Below are 27226 nucleotides of genomic sequence, written 5' to 3' on the forward strand. Positions count from 1 at the left end.
CTGCTCCCTGGCCTCTAGCAGTTCCTAGCAGACATAGCTGGTGTCATGAGGCAGAAGCATGATTAAATGCCAAAGTGGCACCAGTGAGGTATATACCTATCTGGGGGCACTCAGAAGCATCTTGGAGCCCATGGAGAGGAAGCAGGACTCCTTCATCGCTACCATGGGTGCCTACTACTGTGACGTTGCTGCTGTGTTGCAAAACCAGCAGATCATCCTTGCTGCTGTGCTGCCTTATGCACTGCCACAGATGAAAGCTGCTGTTGATAGATTTGGAATGCATCTCTTTCACCCGCAAAAGTGCTGGGTAGCAGTTCTCTCTGCCACATACCCAGTTTCTCCTTTGCTCTGTGTTTATGAACATGCCAGTGTAAAATGAACTGGCACTGTCCTCAATTTCATTCACCACCTGTTGACCTTACATTTTTTGGACTGTCAATGTGGCCAATCTAGTCTAATAGCAATGTGGTCCTCCTCCTCACTGAAGCACTCCTCTCCTCCATATGTCCCATGACATGTTCCCCCCATGAACTCTGGCATCCACTGGCTCTATACATCTTTTGGTGGTGTTGTCCTACAAATGCTGCCTGTGAACCCTCTTATTATTTTCACATGTAAATAAAAACACTTAGGGCCTGATTCTAACTTCGCCGCCCGCCGAAGTTCCCCCACCAAAATACCGCTCCGCGGTCTAAAGCCCGCTGAGGGTATTTTGGGATTTGCCCTGGGCTGGCGGGCGGCCGCCAAAAGGCCGCCCGCCAGCCCAGGGCAAATCAACCTTCCCACGAGGACGCCGGCTCAGAATTGAGCCGGCGTAGTGGGAAGGTGCGACGGGTGCAGTGGCACCTGTCACGTATTTCAGTGTCTGCATAGCAGACACTGAAATACTTTGTGGGGCCCTCTTACGGGGGCCCCTGCAGTGCCCATGCCATGGAACAGGATGGCGGTAGGGGGTGTCAGAATCCCCATGGCTGCGGAGCGCGCTCCGCAGCCATGGAGGATTCTGTAGGGCAGCGGAAAACCGGCGGGAGACCGCCGGTTTTCCTTGTCTGACCGCGGCCGAACCGCCGCGGTCAGAATGCCCTGCGGGGCACCGCAGGTCTGTCGGCGGTGCTCCCGCCGGCCCATTTCCCCGGCGGTCTGAGACCGCCGGGGTCAGAATGACCCCCTTGGTGCAACCTGTGTGGTGTATGTGTGTTTGAGTCAGGACTACGTTGAACATGGCGTATTGTGTGAGGCAAATGTACAAACTAATTGACAAAGGGACATGTGTGGATTGAAGCCGGAAACAAAGCTACACAGACTTTTAGTCTAACTTTTTACTTGAGGTCTAGACTCAGACAAAAAGCCTAACTTTACTACAAGTAAACTTAGACTTTTAGTCTAAACTTACACTTTTGGTCTTAACTTACACCTTTGGTCTAAGTTTACCTTTGTGAATTGGGCCCAATGATATTTAATGTAACCTTAAAAATGTACATGACTAAAACTACTTACCCTACAAAACCAAACTATTTTAACTTTAACATGAACTACACTATCTTAACTTTAATACTAATTACAACCACTTTAACTTAACTGACCTTACTCTATACATTTAACACAACATGATGAACGTCACCCCCTCCTGCCTTAAAACACGTCTTTTGGCAAAGAGAGCAGAAACTACATCTATACATTAACTATCTAAGTATATAATACTAAACAAAGATATATATTTTAAACATTTTTTGAAAATGCTATATTTTGTATTTTTATTTTTTTAAACATGTATACTGTACATCAAACCCCACCCACAAAAAAATCTAAATACTCCAAACCCCTAAAAATATTCCCACCTCTGCTAACCTATAAACTGCTATACCTACCCTATTCTACAACAACTAACCCTAAACTAAGCTATAAAAACATCCTATATTTAAAAAAAAAACTATATACAAAGGGAAGGAAAGGGAAGAAAGAGTCCCTTTGGCTCATTTCCGGTGTGATGGTCTCTGCACAGCTTGCTTTATTTCTGTGAGTAGCATTATGACATTGTCTATTTTGTGTTCAAACCCTGCCACTCTGAATTTCACATCAGAAATGTCCTTCCTCATGCCCTGCTCAAAGGTGCTACTGGATCCTGTGGGTGGAGCGTGGTGTACTTGTAGTGCCTGCTTTCCAGTGGAGGTGCTTGCAACTGGTCCTGCAGGCCCACCCTGGTCTGCTACTCATGCCTTGCCTTTGGTAGGTTTGTCTACTGTTGGTGGTCCCTGTGGGAAGATGCCCTGAGGTACTGGGTTTTTCAGAACCGGTACTGATCCGGTAACCCAGCGGTGCCAGGGTACACCCAAAGACCTCGGGTACTTTCCTGATTCAGACCACAGAAACTCAGAGTCTTCTAGGTGAAGTCAAAGATCGAATTTATTGGCTGCAGCCAAGTAACAAGCGTCCTAGAAGTACAACAGCACGGTTTGTATGTTCTCAGGAGACTGTGTTTCAATGCAAAGTCAGGTTTCCTTATATACAGTTTTTTAAGCTTCAGGCAAACATTCTTGACATTTTGGTTGGTCATTCACATGTTTTCACTACAAAGGAAAAAACAGTGTCATGATGAAACCTCATATTTCATGTCATCCAACCCATAATAAATTACCCGGCAAGGCCTTGTATTTTACATCAGATAAGTGTGGACCCCCAATAAAAACGGGCACCTCCCCCTCGTAAAGTAAGAAGAAGAAAAGAGCAGGTGCAGGTGTGAGCAAGATTAGGCAGGGTGTGTGAGCGATAATAAGGGTTTTATGGCATGGTGTGCCTCGATGCTATCTGATTCGGCCACTGGGAGAGGGACTGACCAAACAGGTTTGGCCTGAGGCAATGGTTCCAGCTTGCCCAGGTCAGAGAAAAGTCAATCAAGGTGTACGTGTCCTTGGAATCAAATCTGACTGTATTATAAGCCTATGTGAGGGCAACTTTTAAAAATGGCTGCCGTGTATAAAATGGGAGCCACGAGTGCAGGACGAAAATGGCGATTTCGAGGTGAAAACGCTGCTGGAATTGAGCGAAAATGCTCATGCTTAGTGTACTAGTCATTATCGGTCTTTTGATACTAAAATCGTACTGCTGTGGCAAAGTAAATTACATGGGTCCAGAATTTTTAGAACCACAGCCCCACTTTCCAGATGCCTTCTCCACGTCATGATTTTTAGCCAAAGCCTGATAGGCTTTGTACACAAGCAGGATGTGGCTGTACTTTTCCTCCCTGATTAAGTGCAGCTTCTTCTGTGCAGGATTCATGTTGTCTGTTTAATTAGAAAGGAATAATGTCATACAAAGGGTAACTAGGAACTGGTACAATAATCATGATATGTTAATTCTATCTTCAAACATCACATGTTGCACTTCCTATATCCCAAATATTATCTCGAAGGTCAATGTGAGCACACATTTGCCTATTAACTATCATCTCCCAATTTACTATAGCCAAAGTACCAAGGCTACGCAAATGTTGCTTAATTGAAATGCATCATCTTGGCACATCTAAGTATGACCATGTCCATATTGAGTATGCTTAGGAACAATGCCGTTTTGTAACCATGATATGGTACCCATCTCACGGTATACTGATCATTAGTGTACCTTCTGCATCGTGCACTGGCTTTGATTCCATTGCCATTAGCCAAAGTAAGATGAGCAAAGTCTGCAAAGTACATGTATTGTGTCACAACATTGGGTGCCTGATGTGGCAAGGACACATATCTAGACACATTGCTACCTAAACTTAACATGCGCCAAGTATTAGATGTAAGAATAGAAGGTTGATAGCTCAATCACATCACGCAAAGATGTATAAAACATCTCCTATATGAACTCCTGTAAGTCCATGGTGGACCATGCCGGACTCTTTACATACTCCCAATGTAATAGGATTTGACCCACTACACAGCCCAGTTTCTGTCCCTACATGTCATATTTAAAACCTTGCTGAACATCAGCAATCAGCACATCCATTTGATGTGTCTGTGCATGCATGCCTACATCTCATCTGCACAAGCATCTTGTGATGTAAATAGCTATTGCTGTCCAAAGTGTGATCCTGTTTCTATAAAATTTTGGAAACTATGATGGCCAACACAATCGGAAGATGGATTGGGCACTGGCATGTTGGATTACAATGCTGTGCAGACATCCCTCCGGTCTTACACACCTTGCTATATGACAGATGACAGGGGATAGATTTGCTGATGTGTCCAGGTTAGAATATGGGGCATAAACAACATGAGAGAGCACTGATAATACCTTACCATGTGGGGAATGTTTACATCTTTTCTTGCTACACTTAGTGGCTTATCCACAAGTTCCTCAGTCCCAGCAGAACTTCACTTTTTGCGAGGGTCATGTGGCGCTCACAGCAGGGCCATATTTATAAGACTCCATAATGCTTGTCGTGACACTGCAAATATGGCACACAGGGCCTCATTTACAAGCCCCTGGAGGCACACTGAGCCGCCGGAGTCTCATTTTATTTTGCGCTGCTTTGGCACAGTGTTCCATGGGTATTGCTGAGGGTGTTCCCATGCAACACCCATGGAATCTGATGCATTCCCAGATTTACAAGGCTAGGAATGCGTCAGATTCCTATATCACCTCAGGTGTGGCGTTAAAGTGGCACAAAGGGAAAAATAACATTATTTCTCTCTCTCATTTGGCAGCACACACAGAAAGAAGAAACAACTATTAATTACCCCTGCAATGCAGACCCCTTGCACCATGGCGCAAGGGTGCCTGTGTTGGCAATAGGCAGCAGTTTGTGTGCCAGCACAGAGGAAAAAACAGGGATGTGTTGTATTTCTGTAAATATGATGCATCCCTGCACTTTCAAAATGATGCAGAGCAGCACAGCAAGCTGGCATGCAGTGCCAAGCTGCACCATTTCTTAGTAAATCATCCCCATAGTTTTTATGTCATTACTGTGGTGTGAACCACCCCTCCTGTGTGGGCTCCTCTTTATCAATGACCTGCCAAGTCAATGCCATCCCATCATCATGCTTCCACACACTCCTGCTCCTTCAAGTGGATCCCATCCGACATGAGGAAGATAGTCACCCACGCAATCTCGTCACTAGCAAACTGGACTATGGCAATGCACTCTATGCCGGCATCACCAAGAAACTACAATCAAGACTACAAAGAATCCAGAATGCAGCAGCCAGACTCATCCTCAACATCCCCCGACCCAGCCACATCTCCTCCCACCTCAGAGACCTACGCTGGCTCCCAGTCAACAAGCACATCACATACAAACTTCTGATCCACACCTACAAGGCACTAAACACAATAGGACTGGCACACCTAAATCACCTCCTTGCCTTTTACATACACAACAGACATCTCCGCTCTTCCCAGCTCACCCTTGCAGCCGTTCCCAAGATCTGGAAAAGCACAGCAGGAGGAAGATCCTTCTCCTACCTCGCAGCCCAGACATGGAACACACTACCTCTCAAACTCAGGTAGACCGCATCACTGAAGTAGTTCAGGAAGGACCTGAAGACCTGACTCTTCGATTGAGCAGCACACTCACTAACAGCGCCTTGAGACCCAGGGGTGATTAGCCGCGCTTCAGAGAACACTGATTGATTGAGTAGCCATACACATCGTACAGAGATTGCAATGTGAGTAACAACAGTAGATCTCTGTATCTGAAGTACATTTGCTAGTTTTCCCATTCCCAGCCATGTCCACCTATGAATCTACTACCACAAATTCTCATATACAATGGCATTGTGGTCATTGCTCTTCAGTCAGACCATTGAGCGTATGGTCCCTCTGTGATGGCAAATATATCCACCTTGACATTAGTCAAATGTGACTGCATATCTAATAATTCACATCTACATTAATGTCAAAATCTTCTTGTTGCATATGGATTTTTCAGTGTAAGGGATGCACACTGAACATGGCATTGCACAAAGCTTCAAACATTGCACACAATCCTTGCACTACACAATACATATTCAGAATGACACTCACTGGTAGCATCTGGATCCCTGAAGCTCTTTACCTCTCAGGCTGTGTAAGGCTCTAGTTCACCTACAAGACGTAACATGATATATTACACTGTGATTTTAGGACACATGGACTGTGGCCAAATGTAGCACAATACATATGAATAGCATTTGGCTATATCACCCTTCTGATTGTAACAAATCAAATGGCTCATGTGCCATGCCTCAATAATATACATTGGTAAGGCAGGCTGACGTGTGTTCACATATGATGGGCCAAAACATACATCAGGTGGGCACATTGCAGAACCAGTTAAAGTAACTCGCTACAACAAAATTCTACAAAGGCAGCAGGCTTTCATGGCTTTCTGCACCTAAATAACTCACAGACCACACACAGTAAGGTATAGCAATACATGTGCCTTGGTATTTTCTTTACATGTACATGACTGCACTATATACAACACACATTAGCCACCCTTGTTCCCTTACCTAACGGAGATCAGTAGCTGTCAGTGCTGTGTAGTTCTAGACATTGACAAAACATGTGCTGTGCATCCCAAAAGATTTTTTTTTTTAGATGAACACCAACATGTATGAGATATGTTCAGATGTGTAAAGTTCGGCCTGTTCAGACCTTCGGATAAAGTAACATACATAGGGCCCCATTTACATGAGACATGAACAACTGGAGTGTAATAATTAAGTACAGCTTCAGAAAGAGCACATACCTCATTACAAGTTAGGAGGTGCCGTGGGGGCAGGACGTGAAAAGGAAAAGTGCACATTTTCTCACAGCACGTCTGTTTACATGTGCACTGTTGTGCAAACAGAGAAATTGTCCACTAAGTTTGAAAAGGCCACTGGTCACTGCGGACTCATGACAGCCCAGTGTTTGAATGCTTCTGTGGCATGATTCGGCTTTTAAAAAATGTTTTGTGTGGCATGGAATTTTGCGCTAACACATATCTTTGCCACATACGCTATGAGCACAAACCATCTATAGGCAAATGAGACCTAAGGAACAATTTACAAACTTTGTGTACTTACCAACAGTTTTCACCAACTTCGATTCCGAGGTAATTCAGGAGGTCATGTTCCCAACTGATGACATCTGCACAGCGAAGTTTAAGTTGGTCGGTTTCCAGATCTACATTGAACAATCTTTGCACATGGCACCAAACCTTCTCCCACCTCAGCTTGCGCTCCTCCATTTTGTACCCCTGTATTACCCTTCCTCCACTGGCTACAATGTTGGGCAGGTAGTGGGTGATTAACCACATGAACCCACCAAACTCCTAGGCATTCATGGTACATGCACTTCCCTTCCCCGACATGTCCCTCCCCAAACACAATCTTAAGCAAAACAAACCCTAAAAACCCCAAACTACTGACAACTACCCCTAACGATAATAATACCCTTAAAGATGTACACCCAACAAAACAGCACAAAACAATACAATATACTATTACAAAGGACAATGGTGGTCATTCCAACCCTGGCGGTCCATGACCGCCGGGTTGGAGGACCGCGGGAGCACCGCCGACAGGCCGGCGGTGCTCCAATGGGCATTCCGACTGCGGCGGTAAAGCTGCGGTCGGACCGGCAACACTGGCGGGCTCCCGCCAGTGTACCGCCGCCCATTGGAATCCTCCAAGGCGGCGCAGCTAGCTGCGCCGCCGAGGGGATTCCGACCCCCCCTACCGCCATCCAGTTCCCGGCGGTTCTCCCGCCGGGAACCGGATGGCGGTAGGGGGGGGTCGCGGGGCCCCTGGGGGCCCCTGCAGTGCCCATGCCACTGGCATGGGCACTGCAGGGGCCCGCGTAAGAGGGCCTCTAAATGTATTTCACTGTCTGCTGCGCAGACAGTGAAATACGCGACGGGTGCAACTGCACCCGTCGCACAGCTTCCACTCCGCCGGCTCGATTCCGAGCCGGCTTCATCGTGGAAGCCTCTTTCCCGCTGGGCTGGCGGGCGGCCTGAAGGCGGCCGCCCGCCAGCCCAGCGGGAAAGTCAGAATTACCGCTGCGGTCTTTCGACCGCGGAACGGTAACCTGACGGCGGGACTTTGGCGGGCGGCCTCCGCCGCCCGCCAAGGTCCGAATGAGGGCCAATGTATATTTTAGGGACAGCAGACAGTACAACAATCTCCAAAAACACCACTCCTCTTTCCAGCAAAACCAACACACACCCAATCACAAGCACAGACAAATGGACTGTGAGTCAAAGAGGAAAATGAAAGTAGCTTCACATTTCCTGGTTTGCAGCATGGCTGAGCCATAGCATCACTTCATGTGCAGATGCGTCATGTTTTAAGCTGATGCATCTATTTTTTTGAGACTCCCAGCCAATGCGTGGATTTCGCAGAAGGCCTGACAAAGCACCATGTGGAAATTCAGACGTGTCAGATGCTTCATTTTAGGTTGGCGCAATGGCTGTAAAAATCACTCCTTAGGCTAATGCATCTTTATTTTTGATGCAATGGTGCAAATCTGGGTTTTTGTGTGTAGTGTGATGTGAAAAGCATGTAATCATTTACACGGATTGCTGTGTTGACTGTGAAAAGTTGAGGTGACCTGCTTACTGTCTTTGCATGTGTCTAATGTTTGTATTTACAGTGTTGTACATATGTGAGAGTGCGTGCATTACTGGGATCAAACTATGCATAGGGCCAATCCCTCCGTTAGCACGACAGCACACCTTACAAGAGGTGCCAAATAAGTATTGGCACCCGATTACATTGCTTGTGATACCCCCGGGGATGCCACAAGCTTGCACAGGCATGGGGTCAGTGCACCCACATCTAAGACAGCGCAGACTTCTGGCAATCTGTGCTGTGTACCACAGTGCAGGCAGCATGCTGTCGGGTAACTTGGGGGGGGGGTTTACAGTTTCCTTTAGAGGAAAGTGCTGCAATGGACTGGACCCACCTGGAAGGTGATGTACAGATGCCATATGCCCCCATTCCTCCCTCTATGGGGCTCCCATCTCGGGGATCACAACCAGTGCACCTCTGGATCTTGGCTTTTCCTGTGACCACACATCTTACATACGGCTTATGGTCCAAATCAGAGTGATTTTCACATTAGCATGGGCCCACAGACACATGCACAAGACGGTGCACTCTCTGTCAATGCCATAGCCAGTTTAAGTGTGCCAATGCCACAGCTTTGTTATGTATGTTGCCACAAGCATGTGCAGCACCTTCAGGCATTTTCAGGGACCCCGGGGGCAACAAAGTGTGTGCAAAAGCCCACTGTGCTCCTGCAGCACTTCTACCAACCAGCACCTGGCGTGAATACTGTGGCACTTAAAGTGCCATTTTCAAATTTGCTAGCATGTGAAGGTGTATACATAAATTAGGGGGCACATGATTCTCACTCATGCTGATGCTGTAATGCTAGACCATCATGCATGCCTTGGCGTAACCTTTGAAATATTGAGGACAGCAAGACAGCATATACCAGACCATTACTACGCTCTACATCAAGGCAGTGATTATTGTGCACAGCAATGGTTGCTCACATACAACACTCATTTAGTTTGACACTGTGACATGTAAAGCGACACATGTGGACCTGGCATAGTCCCAAACTGATCAGACATCCCCATTAGAGCCTGAACAAGGATGTGTACATTGATGTGACCTTGGCTCACCTGTTTCCTTTTGTCCTGCATCCTGTTGCTCATTTTGGCCATGTAGGACTATTCCATGAATGGTTTATGTGCAGGAAAGTATTGAGAGAACTGTAATGCAAGTAGACAGCAGATTGGGTAGAGGTATGGGCCTTTTCTACAGCTCAATGTTGGCATCCATAAGTTTACATGAGTCATCCTGATTATCCATGGGGGTTGTCCACCAATAATGCACTGACAAGGTCCATGTAATACACCACCACACAGAGTAACACTAGGAAGCCTTTTGGGGTACCTTAATGTACTCCATAGCTATGAGTCAAGGATGAGGCCACAATGCTAGACTTTGCATGTCTTCTTGAATATTGTTGAGAGCCTTGTGCCACCAGATGGGCCAAGAGCGGTGTGACATCAGCATCACCGGCCTGTGGTACCTAGGCCCATATTTGTATACTATGCTGTCAACATCAGGACAGTGCGCGCTCTACGGGCGACGTAATGCTAAAAGCCAATCCTTATGTAATGTAATAATTCATGCATTATGTGTTAATGCAGTATGTTAACCTTTTGCATTGCAGAGATTCATATTGAAACATCATTTATGCTGTTTGCAATGCATTGCTCATTTTCAAGACTTTGCTGCAGGATTACAGGGTATGGTTAGGGTGTGGTCCCTATTCCAAGCCTTTCTAGAATCCTTTCCTGCACACTGGCTGGGTGTGGCACGTGGTAGGGGCCTGAGCCTATTTAAGGGACCCAGCCCAGCTCCACGTGCTCACTATTCAGAGGTCCCAGTGCAGAGCAGCAGCATTTTCTTGAGCTCCTGTTCCGAAGGCCTACCTAGGATTTCCAGGCTCTGTCTTCATTTGCTTGGTGATCTTCAAGCAGGGCGGTAAGGCGGAGGTCGGGTTAGGCCAGACTGTGTTTTCAGAAATACTAGAGTTTTGGTACTTTTGGTTGAATCTCCGTATGTGATGGTTTTCTTGGCATTTAACTCTTGCAGTTCGGATCGGCAGTGTGAGGCGATCGTATCTTGGCATTTAAACCTTGATGGATGAATCGGCAACAGAGTGCATGATTCTTTCTTGGCATTTAACTCTTGCAGTTCGGATCGGCAGTGTGCGCGATCGTATCTTGGCATTTAAACCTTGATGGTTGAATCAGCAACAGACTGCACGATTGATTCTTGGCTTTTAACTCTTGCAGTTCGGATCAGCAGTGTGTGCGATTGTATCTTGGCATTTAAACCTTGATGGTTGAATCGGCAACAGACTGCACGATTGAGTCTTGGTATTTAACTCTTGCAGTTCGGATCGGCAGTGTGCGCGATCGTATTTTGGCATTTAGACCTCAATGGTTGAATCGGCAGCAGTGTGCACGATTACTTCTTGGCATTTAACTCTTGCAGTTAGGATCGGCAGTGTGCGCGATCGTATCCTGGCATTTAAACCTAGATGGTTGAATCAGCAGCAGTGTGCGCGATTCATTCTTGGCATTTAACGCTTGTAGTTCAGATCGGCAGTGTGTGCGATCATGTTTTGACATTTGAACTTTGATGGTCGAATCGGCATCAGTGTGCGCGAGTCATTCTTGGCAATTAAAACTGGCAACTCAGATCGTCAGAGTGCGCGATCATATTTTGACATTTAAATACTGATGGTTGAATCAATGGCAGAGTGCAAGAGTCATTCTTGGCATTTAACCCTTGTGTTTCAGATCCGCAGCTAGAACGATCATTTCTAGACATTGAAATCTTGATGAACAGTTTGATATTTAAAGTGTATAATAATTCCTAAGCAATTGAATCTTGAAATTCTAGACAAAGTGTATAATAATTCCTAAGCAAGTGAATCTTGAAAGTCTAGACAGAGTGTATCCTTGCAGTATCATTCATGAGCTTATCACAGTTTATTCCTAAAAACCATTATGTTAATTGATTACTGTTATAGTGTGTCCTTGCAGTATCATTCATGAGTCTAACGCAGTTTATCCCTGAAAACTAATGTGCTTATTGATCACTGTTATTAAGTAGTTTCTATTCAAAGAAATAACTTGAGTCAGTTCAAGGCTCAGAGCACACGATTGTATTTTACAAAACTCTCATATGAAAGCTTGCATAATCCTTATTTATTTTCCAGGTACTCAGAGCTAATAAGGTCATGATATAGGAAAGCTCTTGATCATTCATGTTATCAGTATATAGATATTATAAACAAAGCTTATGAAAGTCAATGTGAATAATCTGGTTAATGTGTTCTTAACTTTTACTTCCACAGGTCTCCTTCCCCGCTGTTCCCAAACTAAAACCCCATCCTCCACTTGGCCATTCTTTAACTCTGTGCTACAATGGCTAGTAGAGTTTGGAGCTGGCAAGAGGTGGACGTATTGGGAACAGGCGCAAACCCCGAGGATCCGGACTCCCTGACACTATCCTTGGATGCCTTGTGGTTGCATTATACACACTCAGGGAGTGGCCGGACATTGTGGGGGTCATTACAACATTGGTGGTAAATGCTGCTTACCGCCGTGCAGAAGACCGCCAACACACCGCCGTGGCCGTGGAATTCCGCCACAGCTATTATGACCCACAGCTCGGAATCCGCCAAAATGTAGACGCCCACACAAGTCCGCCACACCAAGGTCAGTGATAAACTGGCGATACCAAAACCGACACCGTCACGCCAATAGGAATACGCCCCCACTATCATGACCCACGAATCCACGTGGCGGTCTTTCAACCGTGGTATTCCATTGGCGGTACACACCGCCGAGCTCAAAATACACACACACTTACAAAACACTACCACATTGGACAAATCGAAATACACACACCTGATACACATACACACACCACTCCCACACACCCAATACAATATAAAACACCCACCCACAAACCCTTACGACCACAATTGCCACCCATGGAATTATGATCTGCCTACCGCCATGGTTTCTCTCGTATCTGTACCGCCACGGAAACCATGGCAGTAGGCACTATCAGTGCCAGGAACTCCTTCCCTGGCACTGATAGGGGTCTTCCCAGTCCCCCTTTCCCCACCCCTCCCCAGAGTCCTCCCCCACCCTCCCAACACCCTCCCCACATATACACAAATACACGCACGTACATACACACCCATACACACATGCATACACACATTCACCCACGCATGCATACATTCATACATACTCACAGCAACAAACATACATCCAGGCACACACGCACTCACACGACAAAACATGCATGTACACACACAACCTCTCATGCACACACTCATTACACACACATGTACGCAGTCAAACACAGTAACACACCCCCCACACATGCACACAACACCCCCACCCCCTCTCCTGTCGGAGAACCAAAACTTACCTGCTTGCAGGGGGTCCTCCGGCAGGAGACGGGATCCGGCACTGCTGCCAGCTGCAGCATCCGCCAGCAAAACACCGCCAGGCCGTATCATGGAACTTATCATCTAACCGCCGTCTGCCGCCATGACCTTCGCCGGAATTCCACCGGCCTTCTGGCAGAATTCCGGCTACGGTCATAATGGCATGGATGGTCGGTAGCCAGGGTGACGGTACGTTGGCGGCCATCGCCGTGGCAGTAGGCGGCATTTGCCACCAATCTCATAATGAGGGCCTGTGTCTTTTTTGTCTTCTTTAGTGTCTGTGGAGAACCTGCAGCATTATCTGGAAAGATACTTTTTTTTTCTTTATTTACTTTTGCACACCTCTCACAACACACACAACCACAGCCTGACTGAGAGCAAACCATCTACCTGCTATGTTAGACAGTATTTTAGAAGGAAGGTTTTAGCCAGTCAGCAGAAATGCCGTCTCGGTGGATGACTGCTGCCCAGGCCCTAACTTGATTTATGGAGGCAGGATCAAGAGTTGAGACATTTGATACTGAAACAGCATCTGAGCGAGAGGAAAATGGATCAGAATCTGGAAGTGGTTTATCAGTTGGCTGAGTACTATCCAACAACTCATCTTCCAATGATTCTGAGGGTCATGATGTTGGCAATCATGCTATCCCTTCACACGCGCAGCGGAGCGACCATAGTAGCTTATAACAGCCCAAAAAGCACGCATGTGCGGCGGCAAGCATAGACAAAGTGCTCTCTTAGTAGCTCACCAATTTAGTTCAGCCCCACATTCCACCTTCCAAAGACAACGCTGGATATAAAGTTGAAACAACCATTTTGTTTACCAATTGACTATGGGGGTCATTCTGACTCCCGCCGGCCGCGGTAACCGCAGGGCCGGCGGGAGCCGCCAGAATACCGCTGCGCGGTCAGAAGACCGCAGCGGTTATTCTGGGTTTCCCGCTGGGCTGGCGGGTGACCGCCAGAAGGCCGCCCGCCAGCCCAGCGGGAAACACCCTTCCATGAGGATGCCGGCTCCGAATGGAGCCGGCGGAGTGGAAGGGGTGCGACGGGTGCAGTTGCACCTGTCGCGATTTTCAGTGTCTGCATGGCAGACACTGAAAATCTTTGTGGGGCCCTGTTAGGGGGCCCCTGCAGTGCCCATGCCATTGGCATGGGCACTGCAGGGGCCCCCAGGGGCCCCACGACACCCCATACCGCCATCCTGTTCCTGGCGGCCGAAACCGCCAGGAACAGGATGGCGGTATGGGTGTCGGAATCCCCATGGCGGCGCAGCAAGCTGCGCCGCCATGGAGGATTCCCCAGGGCAGCGGAAAACCGGCGGTACACCGCCGGTTTTCCGTTTCTGACCGCGGCTGTACCGCCGCAGTCAGAATGCCCATGGGAGCACCGCCAGGGTTGGAATGACCGCCTATGTCCCTCCCTTTTTCGATGTTGAATTCCTTGAGCAAACTGTGCAGCAAAGAAATTTGCATGCCAAACAATTTCTGAGGGAGAATGGAGGCACTCTAGGGCCATGTTCTAGGGTACACCAGTGGACTCCCACTCCCCTTGAGGAGATATTTTGGGGCTTTACACTCAAAATGGGGTTAGTGCAGAAACCAAGCTTGCAGTCCTACTGGTCTACCTGCATAGTTTGGGTAACCCCCACCTTCGCACTCTACATGAGCAGAGATCATTTTTGCTGTCGCAGCGTATGCTGGATTTCAATTACAATTCTGCTGCATTGTCCCGGGACCATACAGACCATGATAGGTTGTTCTACCAGGTTTCCAGAGACTTATACTCCTGGAAAGAATATAGTGATTGATGAATCCTTGATCCTGTACAAAGGGTGGCTGCTGTTCAGGCAGTACACTGTGAGCAAAGGAACTCAAGTTGTACATGCTGTGTGAGAGTTCTAGTAGCTATGTGAACAGCTTGAGAGTGTATACAGGGAAGTACTCCATTCTAAACCCTGTTTGTTGTCCTTCCACACTAGAAGTCACCGGAAAGATTATATGGAGCTTGTCCAGCAGCTCATTCACAAAGATTATACCCTTATGTAGACAACTTCTACAGGAGTAGAGCTGTCAAGTGAGTTGCACAAAGCTGGCACTGCAGTACAAAGCTGGCACTGCAGCAAGTGTTACCGTTTGTTGTCACCACAAAGGAATCCCGCAGAAGCTTGTTTGTAAGAAGCTTCAGAAATTCAAGAGTGCTGAGCTGCTTTCCAATGCACTGCTTATAGTCGAGAATGCAGTACTCACAAAAATGGGGCACTGTTCTTATCCGGAGACGCGTGGGAACTCAGAGCGATAGGAAGTTTTTTGGCTCCCTGAAAATTCCCAGACTTTCTGTCACATAAATGTCTTGAAAATGTTTGTTTCTTACCAAAGTTTGACATTTGCAAGGACTTCTTGTAAAATTAACTGGTGAGAGCCACGCAAGTCCTGCACCACTGGACACCCCTGCTTGTCCAGTTTTCAAAATTGTTCACTTTTGCTAGGTTTGCCTAGGTGTCAGCTGCACTAAGGTCCAATATCTACAGCTAACCACATTAAAAAAAGTGTCATTTTTCAGTGGAAAACGGTGATATGTATATGTTGTGTTTTGGGCCATTTCCTGTTGCAGGCAGTAGGCCGACCAACACAAGTGAGGTACCATTTTTATTGGAAGACTTGTGGGAACATTGAATGGTAGATCTGCTCTGCTTTGTTACCTTGCAGGAGACAGTGCATAATCCCACTCTTCCGGTCGCTGGGTGTCTGGATGTGCAATGAGGCCCTCAGAATACTGAATTATGATAACAACGTGTTTCGCTTTGCTCTAACTAGATACCTGATGAGAATGAGGAGGACGAGGGGAAAACAGCATACGGCATCTGACAACACAGCTAGTTGGACTCTAATTAGCGTGTAAGCTTACTGGATGTTAGTAAGTTCAGTCAGTGTAAGCATATTATAATCTGACTTCTGTTGCCTCCATTCATCACACTTCCAAGCTCTGCACTGTCATATTTGCTAGTGAGGATAGCCGTACGTAACCAGCATGTCCCTCATCTCTTATCGCTAATGGATTAGGACGAGATGTGTAATATTTTTTTGTGACTCCAATTTCCTCCTTATTTTATAATACTTTACCTTTTCCACATTTATGGCTCTTATGTTGCTTTTAGGAAGTTTTAATTATATATTTCAGGAGAAAAGAACATGAATTCTAATTGTATAATTATATTATGTGCCAAGCCATTTTGTACTTTATATTGCATGATTGATGTGATAATTATGTATCTTTCCATATGCTTTTATGGCCTTGAGCCGAAATAAAGATTTGACTGACTGAATGGTAGATACGTGTGTTGTTAACAATTGGATTTCGCTACATTTGTGCCTTCCAAATGTAGGCCAGTTTGCAAGAAAGAAGACATTTTGAGAAATACTCTCTAAATCATATGCTAGTACGGGTACCCACAAATTCAGAGATGTACAAATAACCACTGCTCTTCTATATCTTCATTTCTTGTGCCCATTTCAGAAATGCATAGGTTTCCTTGATACTTATTTTTCACTCTACATATTTCACGATATGATTTGGTATATACTCTACACAATGAAAAACCATTGTATGGTGCAGCTCAGTTGTTGGCTTTGAGTACCATGGGTTCTTGGAGAACCTACAAACCCTATATATCTCCACTTCCAGAAGAGCCTAGTGGATATAATGGCATACTGCTTTTGTAAATTGGCTATATGGACAAAAAGTTACAGATAAAACTATTGTCACAAAAGGCCATTTTTTGCTGCTCATTTTCAATATTTCTTTATTTCAACAGTTAGTTTCTTTGGGAACAACTTTAGGGATCTACACATATGATTTGTATCTTAATTCTGAATTTTGTCTACTTTTTAGAAAGTTATTGCTTTCTGTGTCACTCATTGGTTTCACACTGGTTTGCACCACAATCTGGAAGTAGGTTGAGACCACAAAAAATAGGACAAAATGGCTACCTGTTTGAAAAATGCCAAAAATGTGGTACAAAATTGGGTTTTTGGATTCAGCTCTGCATGTTACTGAAAGATGGTAAGATGACAACTTTACTAAAGCAGACCATTCATTGATGCAATTTTTGGTAAAAAAAAACACAAATGTTTCTGAAGTTTTTTCGCATTTTTCTGAAAAAAACTCAAAAGTTTGCTATATAGTGCCTATTTTCTCTGTTCCTTTAAGAATAATCCCCAAATCCATGTACCTTTAGTATTGCAGGATGTTTGAAAAAATGGACACAAATTTGGGGTGGATACCTTATGTGGAAAACAAGTTATGGAGGTCTAAGTGCATACTACCCCAAAAGGCCAAAAAAGTGGTAATCTGTTAAGGGGTTAAGCTACAAATATACAAGAAAAACAGGATTGTTGTACAGGTGTTAAATTGGCAAGTCAAAAGTACAGATCAATATTTAATAGTAGGTTGCTTTGGTCTTATAAACCAAGCCACTTGGAGAAATTCAGACAAAGGAAACACAACTGAATGTCTGGTTTCTGTTTTGCAGATCTATCTTTAATGCTTTCCAATAATGCCTAAGCACCAATGATGAACAAAGTGGTTTGGTCCACTTTAATCGAAGCTGTTTATATGCTGGACACGAAAAAAGTGTATGCTCATCATCTTCATAGCTTTTATTGCATGCAGGGCAAAAGCCATGACCTAACTTTGAATCTGAGCAGCAGCTTGTAAAAGATGCCGGGGGGAGAGCCCAGCCTTAGGTGTATGTACAATTTCCAGAGAGTGAGGTTTGGAGATGGTCTAGAAATTCCTCAAACTGACTTTATTTTTTAAAAAGAGTAAGTTAAACTCCACAAGGAAAATTAATTCACTTTTTTTTCCTGTGCATAGCTCCAAAAGCATTTTCACTATAGAGGATGTGTTAGACACACTAGAAGCTGTGTTAGACCAAAATTCTCCCATACCCAGGTTAGCTATTGTCTCTTTAATATACGTTATCCATAGAATCTTCAATGCTTTTAGTCTTTTCAGAACCTCACACCTCTGCTCCAAGATGAACTGGTTCTTCAGTGGACCAGACTCTAACCTAGTATAAAATAGGTTTCAATCTACTACACTCAACGTTTCTGTTGCAAACCTAGATCTTTGTGGCAGCCTCATAAACAATCTTATAAAAGTATTCTCTAGTAGTGCAAGGTCTTCAACTCCACAATTGCCTCACAATTCTGATCGATAGGTTGCAACACTGGCGGCCTGATTTCTGTCGACCTACAGTGAAGGGGAAATTGGATGCCTCTTAAAGCCCCTAAACATTTAACTATGGCACAAGACTTATGTTTCAACAAACATTTGCTTTTTGCAGTTTGCTCACCCCACTGAATTAATCTAGATCCTTTATTCTTTCCAAAGCATTAGTGCCCAACCACTTATAAAAAGAAGGAATAGTGTTGGTGCCAGCACATAACTCTGGCAACCTCTCTTTTATCTTCAATTCTCCTTGTGAGTTCTACATTGGGGCCACTTCAGCTCGGGCATAATCATCTGCGTATAAGCATCTACAGATAGCTAGCATATGAGATGGAATGCCTAGGTCTGAAAAAAGTATGGCCCTGGGAACCATATCAAACGCTGCCCGCAGATCTACAAAATCAAGGTACAAGCTGCCCTTTCCCGTGTTCACAATCTTCCACCTAATCAGCTGAAATAAAAAAAGCCTTCTCTTTTGTGCTTGTTTTATATCTAAATCCAGCTTGTCTTGGAGTGGGCTTAATTTCCTATTTTGTGACATCTAAGCTGTAATTTTATCTAGAATCTGTTTGTTGAATATTTTTTGTCAATTGTCAATTAGGCTGGATCATTGTGGGATTCCTTCTTCAATATGGGGACAATCTCTGCGACCTTCCATGATTCTGAGATTGGGCTTCCCTGCAAGGTTGCATTACATAAGCCATTTATATATGGTAGCCTTATATCAGTGTTATAGTGTTAAAGATCAGCTGTGACTTTCTAAACATTTGTTGAGTGCTGGGGGTGGTTCAGCATACAGACTGGTCAATATTTGAAGCAGCAGATGGATCAATAGCCTCTGTTGATTAGAAGGCTCCAGAGTGTGGCACCCACTCACCGGCTAAAATGTATGCCTCTGGTTTGTTGTATCTCCTCATGCCCCCATGTGTGATTAAATGCCAAAACAGCTTGGAATCCTTGATTGTAGCTGCATTTTCCATGGTAGAATTCTCCCACGTCTTCTTAGCTGCCTGCCTATCTATTCTACAGGGAGAGCTAGCTTACTTTACTGCATCTCTTTTACCAATAGCATTGATGAGACCCACTTTTCGAAGGCGGTAGTTTAAATCAAGCTTCTCTTGGATTTTCTACTACTTTGCTCTCCCAGTCTTAGATTTAACAAAGAGCCCTCTAGTCTCTGCTAAAAGTGTGTTATGGATCTCAAGAATGATGCTTGGGCAATTACTGTGCACTTTAAAAGCGTTGGGTGCTCACACATATTTGCACAAATACAACTTAATGCTATGTCACTAAAGTCTACAAGTGCCCATGTACAATTTGTCATATTATCTGTTACGATTGAACTATGAGTTCACTGGATTGAACTAACAGATAAAGTGTTCTTAAGAAAGTCTGCTTTATGGAGAACTAGAAGGTCCCAATCACACTTGTCCATTGGTGCCATATAGAAATTGACCAGCTCACTCCACAACACCAGACTGCCAAACAGATGAACCAAGTGATTTCTATAGTTTTTAAAGTTGGAACAGGCTTACTATCTGAGGGTGAATGTCCATTGCATGCACTGAGGTCATTCAACAAGGTTATGTCAATATCTTGTAGAGCAGACTTGGAGAAATATTTAACTGGACTAGCATCAATTGCAGGTATGCCCCAATATGCATTCTTGTCGCTAGCTAGATTGTCTGTGAGTACAGAGGGTTCAAAGCTAACATTAAAATCTCCTCCTATTAGAGTTGCACAATCCTTATTGCATGCAGCCAATCTAGTTATCTAAAAGATGGAGACTCTGTAGAGCAATTAGCTGGTCTGTTGTATACATTAAACAACAATATACATTTACCATTACAGAAAGTTAACTTTAAAATGAATATATCCTGTCATAGACTTCAGATCTCCTTTATTATGCATTGAAGACATGTTTTTACCCAGGTATATAAGCCACCAGCCACCCATCCCACAGGAGAGTTTTTAGCCAAAATTTGAAAACTTCTAAAACCTGGCCCAAAAGCACAAGTAGTCATCCACATTTCTTGTCGAAAGCAAATGTCAAGTCATCAATAATAAAGCCCTAATCACTATTTGATCATTTGGATTTTGGTCCTGCAATGTTCCAAGATATAACCTTAACGTTTCCTAAATTGGATATTTTTTACTTTGTGTGGACTTTTAAAGCATGCTTTATAAGATGCGAGGTCAGTGAAAGCCCTCTCAGACTCTTAGCATCATCAAATATGCTAGAAAGGGAATCCTTATTTAAGGGTGAAAACTCATTGTTATTCATTAGATATAGGCTTTAAATTAATCATAGAGAAATATTTAACACTAACTAGCATAACTAATAACATTTGAATATGTGGTAAATGTGACAACTCACTAGAATTTGTTTGTTAATTGATCTAAGGTCAACACACAATCTTAAACTGCCTGTTTTTCTTACCAAAACAATTGGAGAAACGCATTTAGTAGCATTTAGTCATACCGTCATTACACATATCCTAAATTATGATGGCAGTTGATTTCTAACAGGTAAAGGAGCAAATTTAAGTTTATCTTTTATTGGAATGGCATTATGCTTAAGCTGAATATAATGAGAGAAACTGACAGCTTTTCTATGCTCCTTGATAAGACCCTCTCATTTTTATCAAGCAACCCTTGCAATATTCATCATTATCTGTCAGTCTTTGGACAGTCTGTCACATTTTCAAGATACACATCAGATTCTTAGCATTGGGATTTAAGGAAATCCCTCACTTCCTTTGGTGACAAGAGCCTAACACTTCCTGTTCATCAACAGCGACATAACCTTTACTCAGAATAGATCTAGGAAGGAAGTAAATATCTGAAATGAAAAAACACAATCATATATTTTTTTTCTGTCAAAAGCTAATACTTTGAACTTGTTTCGGTTGCAATTTTTTTATTCTGCCAATATTTATAACAGGTGTCATAAATAACAAGCAACTACTTCTACTTTTCTACCATAAACAAAAAGCTCACACACAGAAGGAATATATGGTTCCTCATCAATACCAATACCCAGAACATTATTCAGTTGCTCAGAAAACTATTTACTTCAATGTACCAATTCAAACCCAGCTTCAGCACCACTCGATCATGTTGGCATACAATACCTTATCCTTAGACACTTACTCAGTATCACACATTTTTGAATTAGTGACATTCTCCTGTTAAGCGTGAGCATATCCACATGAACATCCAATCTTGCCCAATTTAAAACATTATTTTTCCCTCTGTTTTACACCGAGATTAATGACTTTTGTTGCCACAACGATTGCACACAACTTATGAGTTGCAACTATGCAGCGATTGTGAAGGAAATTCTATAAACTTGGTATCCTTCCCTCAGTTGACAGTATAATTTGTCAATACAGAAGACGCCTCAGAAGTAAAATTCTTGGAATACTTTAAAAAAAGCAATTGAAAGTTCTACACTTATTGGCATTTCAATAGTCTCCTGTAGAGATGGATTCTGTTGATGAAAATGTTCTTGAAATATTTTGTTTAAACAGCAAATAATTAATTGGTTTTGTGACGTACGTGTCAATATCTGGCCCAAAGGCACAAGCTACTGCTAATGCTCTTTGGGTTGAAACATATTCACAGGGTTAGTTAAGTGCTGATGTCTAGTGTGGAAATTGAAACTTTTTGAAGAATATGCTGCTCTTCAGTAAAACACTTTTTGAGCCTATCCAAAACTTTAGTAACACAATCGTAATCCCTTACATCCTTGGTTTAAGAAGGTTGAACAGGTAGCAAATGTTCACATTTTTTTTAGCTTCTATACCTAACATATCTTTTCCCAGTTGGAATCACAAGAATCTCCATTTATTACCAAGATGCAGGTTTTAACCCAATAAATGTGATGGTCAGCCAATGTCCAATATCCGCAAACCCTCTCCAGTGCTAGTGTCGGCCACTTTCTGACACCTGGGAGGGTTTTATGGGATTCCTTTTTTTTAAGGGTAGAGGAGACGTGTGATTGCTTTTGTGGCATCCCCTCATCCTGCCAATCTGTGACGTCAGTGCACCAAGAGGCATCCTGACATCACAAATTCCCCACTGGAGGAGCAAGCAGAAGGAGGTAAGTTCTCTTTCTTGCTCCGTGAGGAAAAAGGGCCGAAAAATGTATCCCTGTGTTTCAGGGCTGTACTGCAATCCGCAGCCAGGAAACCCACTAGGCTACCAGGGACTATCAGTTAAGGGAGATCAGCCTTCTTGGTGATCTGGCTGACCCACTTGGGGGCCAAAATATTTTTTTTTTGTTTTTCCCCTGAGATGCGCTCCCCTAGGGGAAGGTAAACATATATATATATTCTTTTTAAAAAACAAAAAAACAAATTGTTAGTGCGTCACCCTCCTCACATATGGGCAACCCCCTGTTGGGCCCATGGTTGTCAGGAAATGCGTGCTTCCTTGATTCCTGAAGGGAGGCACACATTTCCACCCCAAAAATAAAATGTAGATGGGGGTAGGCCCTGAGCACATGGGTCAACCACCTTTGAGACTTTTTTTTTCCTTCTTCTTGTTTTTTATAAATGTGTTTTCCTCTAGTGAGGCGATTGTGCCCTCCAATGGGAAAATACACATTTGTAAGGAAATGCATCTTCTTGTATGTTCACTCCCAATTTTTTAAAGTGATGCTGTGGTTTTTTGACTTTGAAAGTGCACTGAGGTCTGCAAATCCAGACCTCAGGGCCAGTGTTTAATCCTATACAAAAGTATGTTTGATTGGGTATCCACAATTGGCAAGCACTACCTTACTTGTAATTCCTGGTGTATGACACCCAGGGCATGCAAGGCAGAGTGTCCACACAGGACTGGAACCATGCTTGTGTCATCCTGCGTGTACAAAATGCAAAAGACACCTCAGCCTGCCACTGCAGACTGAAAGGGCAGTGTGCCACACTTCTAACTCAACTTTGCTATTACCCCTCATGGCAAAGGAACAATGGCAAAGGGATCACTTCCCTTAAGTGTGTATGTAAGACTTCCCTTACGCAGGCCTACCAAATCCTATGGAAGGGAGCAATATATTCTTAAGTTACACAAATGTTTTTATATGTCTTTCAGGCAACACTTCCAAATTGTAATTTTGCTTGGGAAGGTTAGGAGCCCCATTGACCAACACAGGGTTAAACAGTTTACACTTAAAGGCATCTAACTACTGAATGGGATCACCTAACTAGATTAAGTAATTTATCAAATTAACAGGAAAATGTAATCCGATCTGATGGTCAGATTGAATCTAATGTCACAATTGATTTCATGCAACTTTTAGAAAGGTGCTGCCCTGCACCCCAGCTAGTACAGTGGCTTCACAAACATCATTCAAACATAGACAGGGTTCTGAGCACCTGGGGAGATGTGTGAATGACTCCCAGGCCCAAGAACAAAAGCATTAGCTTTGAAAAGAGGTTTGACCTTCTCCCCCAAGAAGTCTGCAAAGGTGTAGCCCCCTTTGAAGGGCCACTGTTCCTGCAGACATCTAGAAGACAGGGCCAAGAGGGGGAAACCAGTGCTAGAACCAGTTTTCCCATGGGTGTGTAGTCCATTGGCTAGTGACTGTGTAGTCCCCTCTGCGATGTTTCTGAGAGAAAATGGGCACCCCTGGCACTCCTACACTTAGCTCACAATTGGCAAAGAAGAGAGAACTGAAGAAGGCTTGTCCTGCTGGCATTTGATTTCACAAAGAGTTGCTGCACCAGCCGAGAGGACTGCACCTGATGCACTTTTGGGCTAGTGAGCTGGGACCCTGCCTGTGGCTCCTTGATTTCCCAGCTTCACAAACTCCAGTGACTCCAAGGATCAGGCGCCTGGTCCCCTGGAACCTGCTACAGGGACACAAGAGTAGAAAGAGCCCAACTCAGTAAAGTGGTAGCTCCCATAGACGTTTCTCTGCTACCAGTGGCCCAACAAAGCAATCTGAGATAGCCAAAGTCCTAATCCGAGTCTGCCGGACCCCGGAGAGCTGACGGTGACCTGATTTGTTGTACTATAAGGGCACAAGCCTCCACCAAAGGTTTTGCCTTCAACTGTGGTGTATTGTTGCCAATAGTACAGCAGCAGTTGTGCAACTACTGCAACAAAGCGGACTTCGGGGGACGTTGATCTACATGACCAGGTTCACACCACATCCCCCGTGGACTGAGGAACCACAACAGAAACACCCCCATTGACCACACCACTACAGGAGCATCCCTATGAGCATTTTTGCCTGTATTTCTCAACCTCAGAACCTCTCCATTGTTTCCTATGGTGGTCTTGTGTTAAAGCTGGGAACTTCCTTTAAAATTGGTGACCAGGTAACTGGGCAAAGTATCATTTCTGGCCCACTAGACCTTAACCCTGTTGGATTTGATTGCTGTACTGCCATTTAATGGAGTTTGTTTGACCAATTACTTTGTGTTTCACCACTGCGCATATTAGTTGCTCAATGTTCACCAGTAGCACATGGTATGTTTTGTTCAGTTAAGCCGCCTATTGGCTTTGACATGGCATTAGCAGTTCAACTGCCTATTGGCTTTGACATGATATTATACATTGCATTTTATATTCAGTTCAGCTGCCTATTGGCTTTGACATGATATTATACATTGCATTTTATATTCAGTTCAGCTGCCTATTGGCTTTGACATGATATTATACATTGCATTTTATATTCAGCTTAGCTGCCTATGGGCTTTGACATGATATAAGACATTGCATTTTGTATTCAGCTCAGCTGCCTGTTGGCTTTGACATGACACTAGATATTGCATTTGATATTTAGGTTAGCTGCCCATTGCCTTTAACGTGGAGTTAGACATTGCAGTTGAGAATCCAAGCTGTATTTTTCCAAGCTGTGTTTTTGCACAAGATGAACCAAGATGTTTTTCTCACAGTAGACTAGACCTGATAAGAGAGGGTACATGGGTGTTTTTCTCTCCGCTTGAGCTTGGGAACAGGAGTAGTCTCGGAGACCTGGCCAGTCTCCAAAAGGCTTGCTCAGTTTTCCCAGGTCTGAGAGGAGGGGGCACACCTTTGTAACGAATGACACAGGCTGCAGAGATTCAGATTCGAATCTGCCGGACCTCGTGCTGGAGCTTGGCGCCAGCTGCCAGCAATCCCGTGTGGGTAGATGAATCTCTTTCTCGCGGCTGACAGGGGGTCATCAGCTTGCAGACCTTAGAAAGATGAAGCTGTAAATAGTTTCCCACACGGTGAAGTATTTGTTTTGCTTTGCATTCAATATCTTATAAATATAACCTGCTGTGTATATTGCAAACTGATATATTTTGTTTGATTAACGCGGGCTTGAAAGCTACTAATTCGTCATTCATAAAAATTGTGGTTGGGGAAGAATTAACAACAATAAAAGTCTTCTTTGACCTCAGAAGTGCATTTCTGGTGTGTTATGTTAGTGCTTAGAAACTAGATAAGAGGAAAGCACTACAATTGGTACCAGAAGTGGGGTCGATCATTAAGAGTTGATTAAGGGGTTTGACGAATTGGTAGATTTCTACGTGCACACTTTAAAAGTGTAATTGTTTTTTTGTTGTTTGGAGAATTACAGGAATTGTTTTTTGTTGTTTGGAGAATCACAGTAGCACGGCAGACCATGTCTGAGAATGCATGTGTTGTTAAACTGCCCGATGGTGCTAAGAAAAACTGTGAATTGTTTTCTGTTTGGGGAATTACAGAAGCACGGCAGACCATGTTTGAAAATGCATGTGTAGCTAAACTGCCTGATAGTGCTTGGAGAAATAATTTCTGTTGTACATATGTAGAAAACGTGTCTTTTGGAAGTAATGATGACAGAAAGGTCTGGATACCTTTATCGGCTTATAGAGAAATGCAGGAGAAATGTAGGAAGTTGGAACATGAAAATATGAATTTACCTGAGCAAATTAGCCAGGATACATTAATTAAAAATAATGCTGAAAGTTATAAAAATGCTGTTGTAGAAGAATCTTTCTTGTCCCATTCCAGTAATGAGGGGGTTAAGACAGCTCCGAGCTGCACTGAGTTTTCGTGTGAGCCAGGGTTTTTGGCAGACAAGATGCATTCCTTAACTGATAACACGGATGAGAGAGACCAGAATGTGATTTACGAGTTATCGTTGCAAAATGCACAAGTAAAACGAAGGATTTTAGAGCAAGACACCCCGAGTTTCATTAGCTTGTTTGATTTTTGGAAACAGAATAGCCCTCATTTGAATGAAATCCTAACACTTTTGTATATGGTCACTGTGAAAAATAATATGCAGTTGCGCGCTTGTGATTTGGCAAATGAAATAATTCAGACTTTAGGTTTCTGCGCAGTGCAAGAAGGAAATACTTATGTACATGTAAATCAAGAACAAGGGAAGAAAATAGTGCCCCTAGCTAGAATAATACACTGGATCTGGTACTTGCAAGACAGGGCTAGAGTACCACAGATAAAAGAGTTACCGGTGAAATTGTGTGCACCATTTGAATTCGTGTCCACTGAAGATAAAAAGCATGTTTGTTTTACTAATGATTCATTGACTGAAATGTTGTTTTATGGCACAGGAGAAGGAATAGAATTGTATAATGTGTGTCAGATTTTAAAGCAAGAGCTACGTGAGATGTGTCATTTTTACGCTGATTCTTGGTTCATTGCTAATGTTTTAGCTGTTTGTTTTTCCCCATGGCTTGTACCTAACTGGTTCAATTACCTTGAAGATGTTAATGAGAAAAATTCAGAGAGAGAAGTGTACACCCAGCATTCTGCCTTAGTGGGGATGGCTAAGTGGGTGCCCCAGAAATGTGAACAGCTGAGAGAAAAAGCCACTTACAGGTGGGCAGAGATGAGAGAGATGCACATTCCCCTAGATTGGATAAAAACTGTGCAGCACGCACAAAAGCAATCTGTCATGCAAGCAGTCACAGAGCAGTTGGGGAGAGGAAAGTTACCAGGACAGAAATGGCAAATTGATCAGGTTTTAGGGAGAGTGATTGCT

General features: G+C 43.9%; 1 protein-coding gene across 4 annotated transcripts in view; it reads right to left on the minus strand.

The window, feature by feature from the left end:
- Nucleotides 1-27226, minus strand: part of LOC138292045 (dehydrogenase/reductase SDR family member 4-like) — a 337693-nt gene that overhangs the window by 286239 nt on the left and 24228 nt on the right. Inside the window, exon 2 of one of the 4 annotated variants that reach the window (XM_069230386.1) lies at nucleotides 6010-6069. The exons of the other annotated variants lie outside the window; for them this stretch is intronic. The gene's annotated coding sequence lies outside the window, so the exon portion shown is untranslated. The remainder of the gene's footprint in view (nucleotides 1-6009; nucleotides 6070-27226) is intronic. 4 annotated transcript variants of the gene reach the window in all.

The sequence above is a fragment of the Pleurodeles waltl genome, chromosome 4_2, assembly GCF_031143425.1.
Source record: "Pleurodeles waltl isolate 20211129_DDA chromosome 4_2, aPleWal1.hap1.20221129, whole genome shotgun sequence".
NCBI lineage: Eukaryota > Metazoa > Chordata > Amphibia > Caudata > Salamandridae > Pleurodeles > Pleurodeles waltl.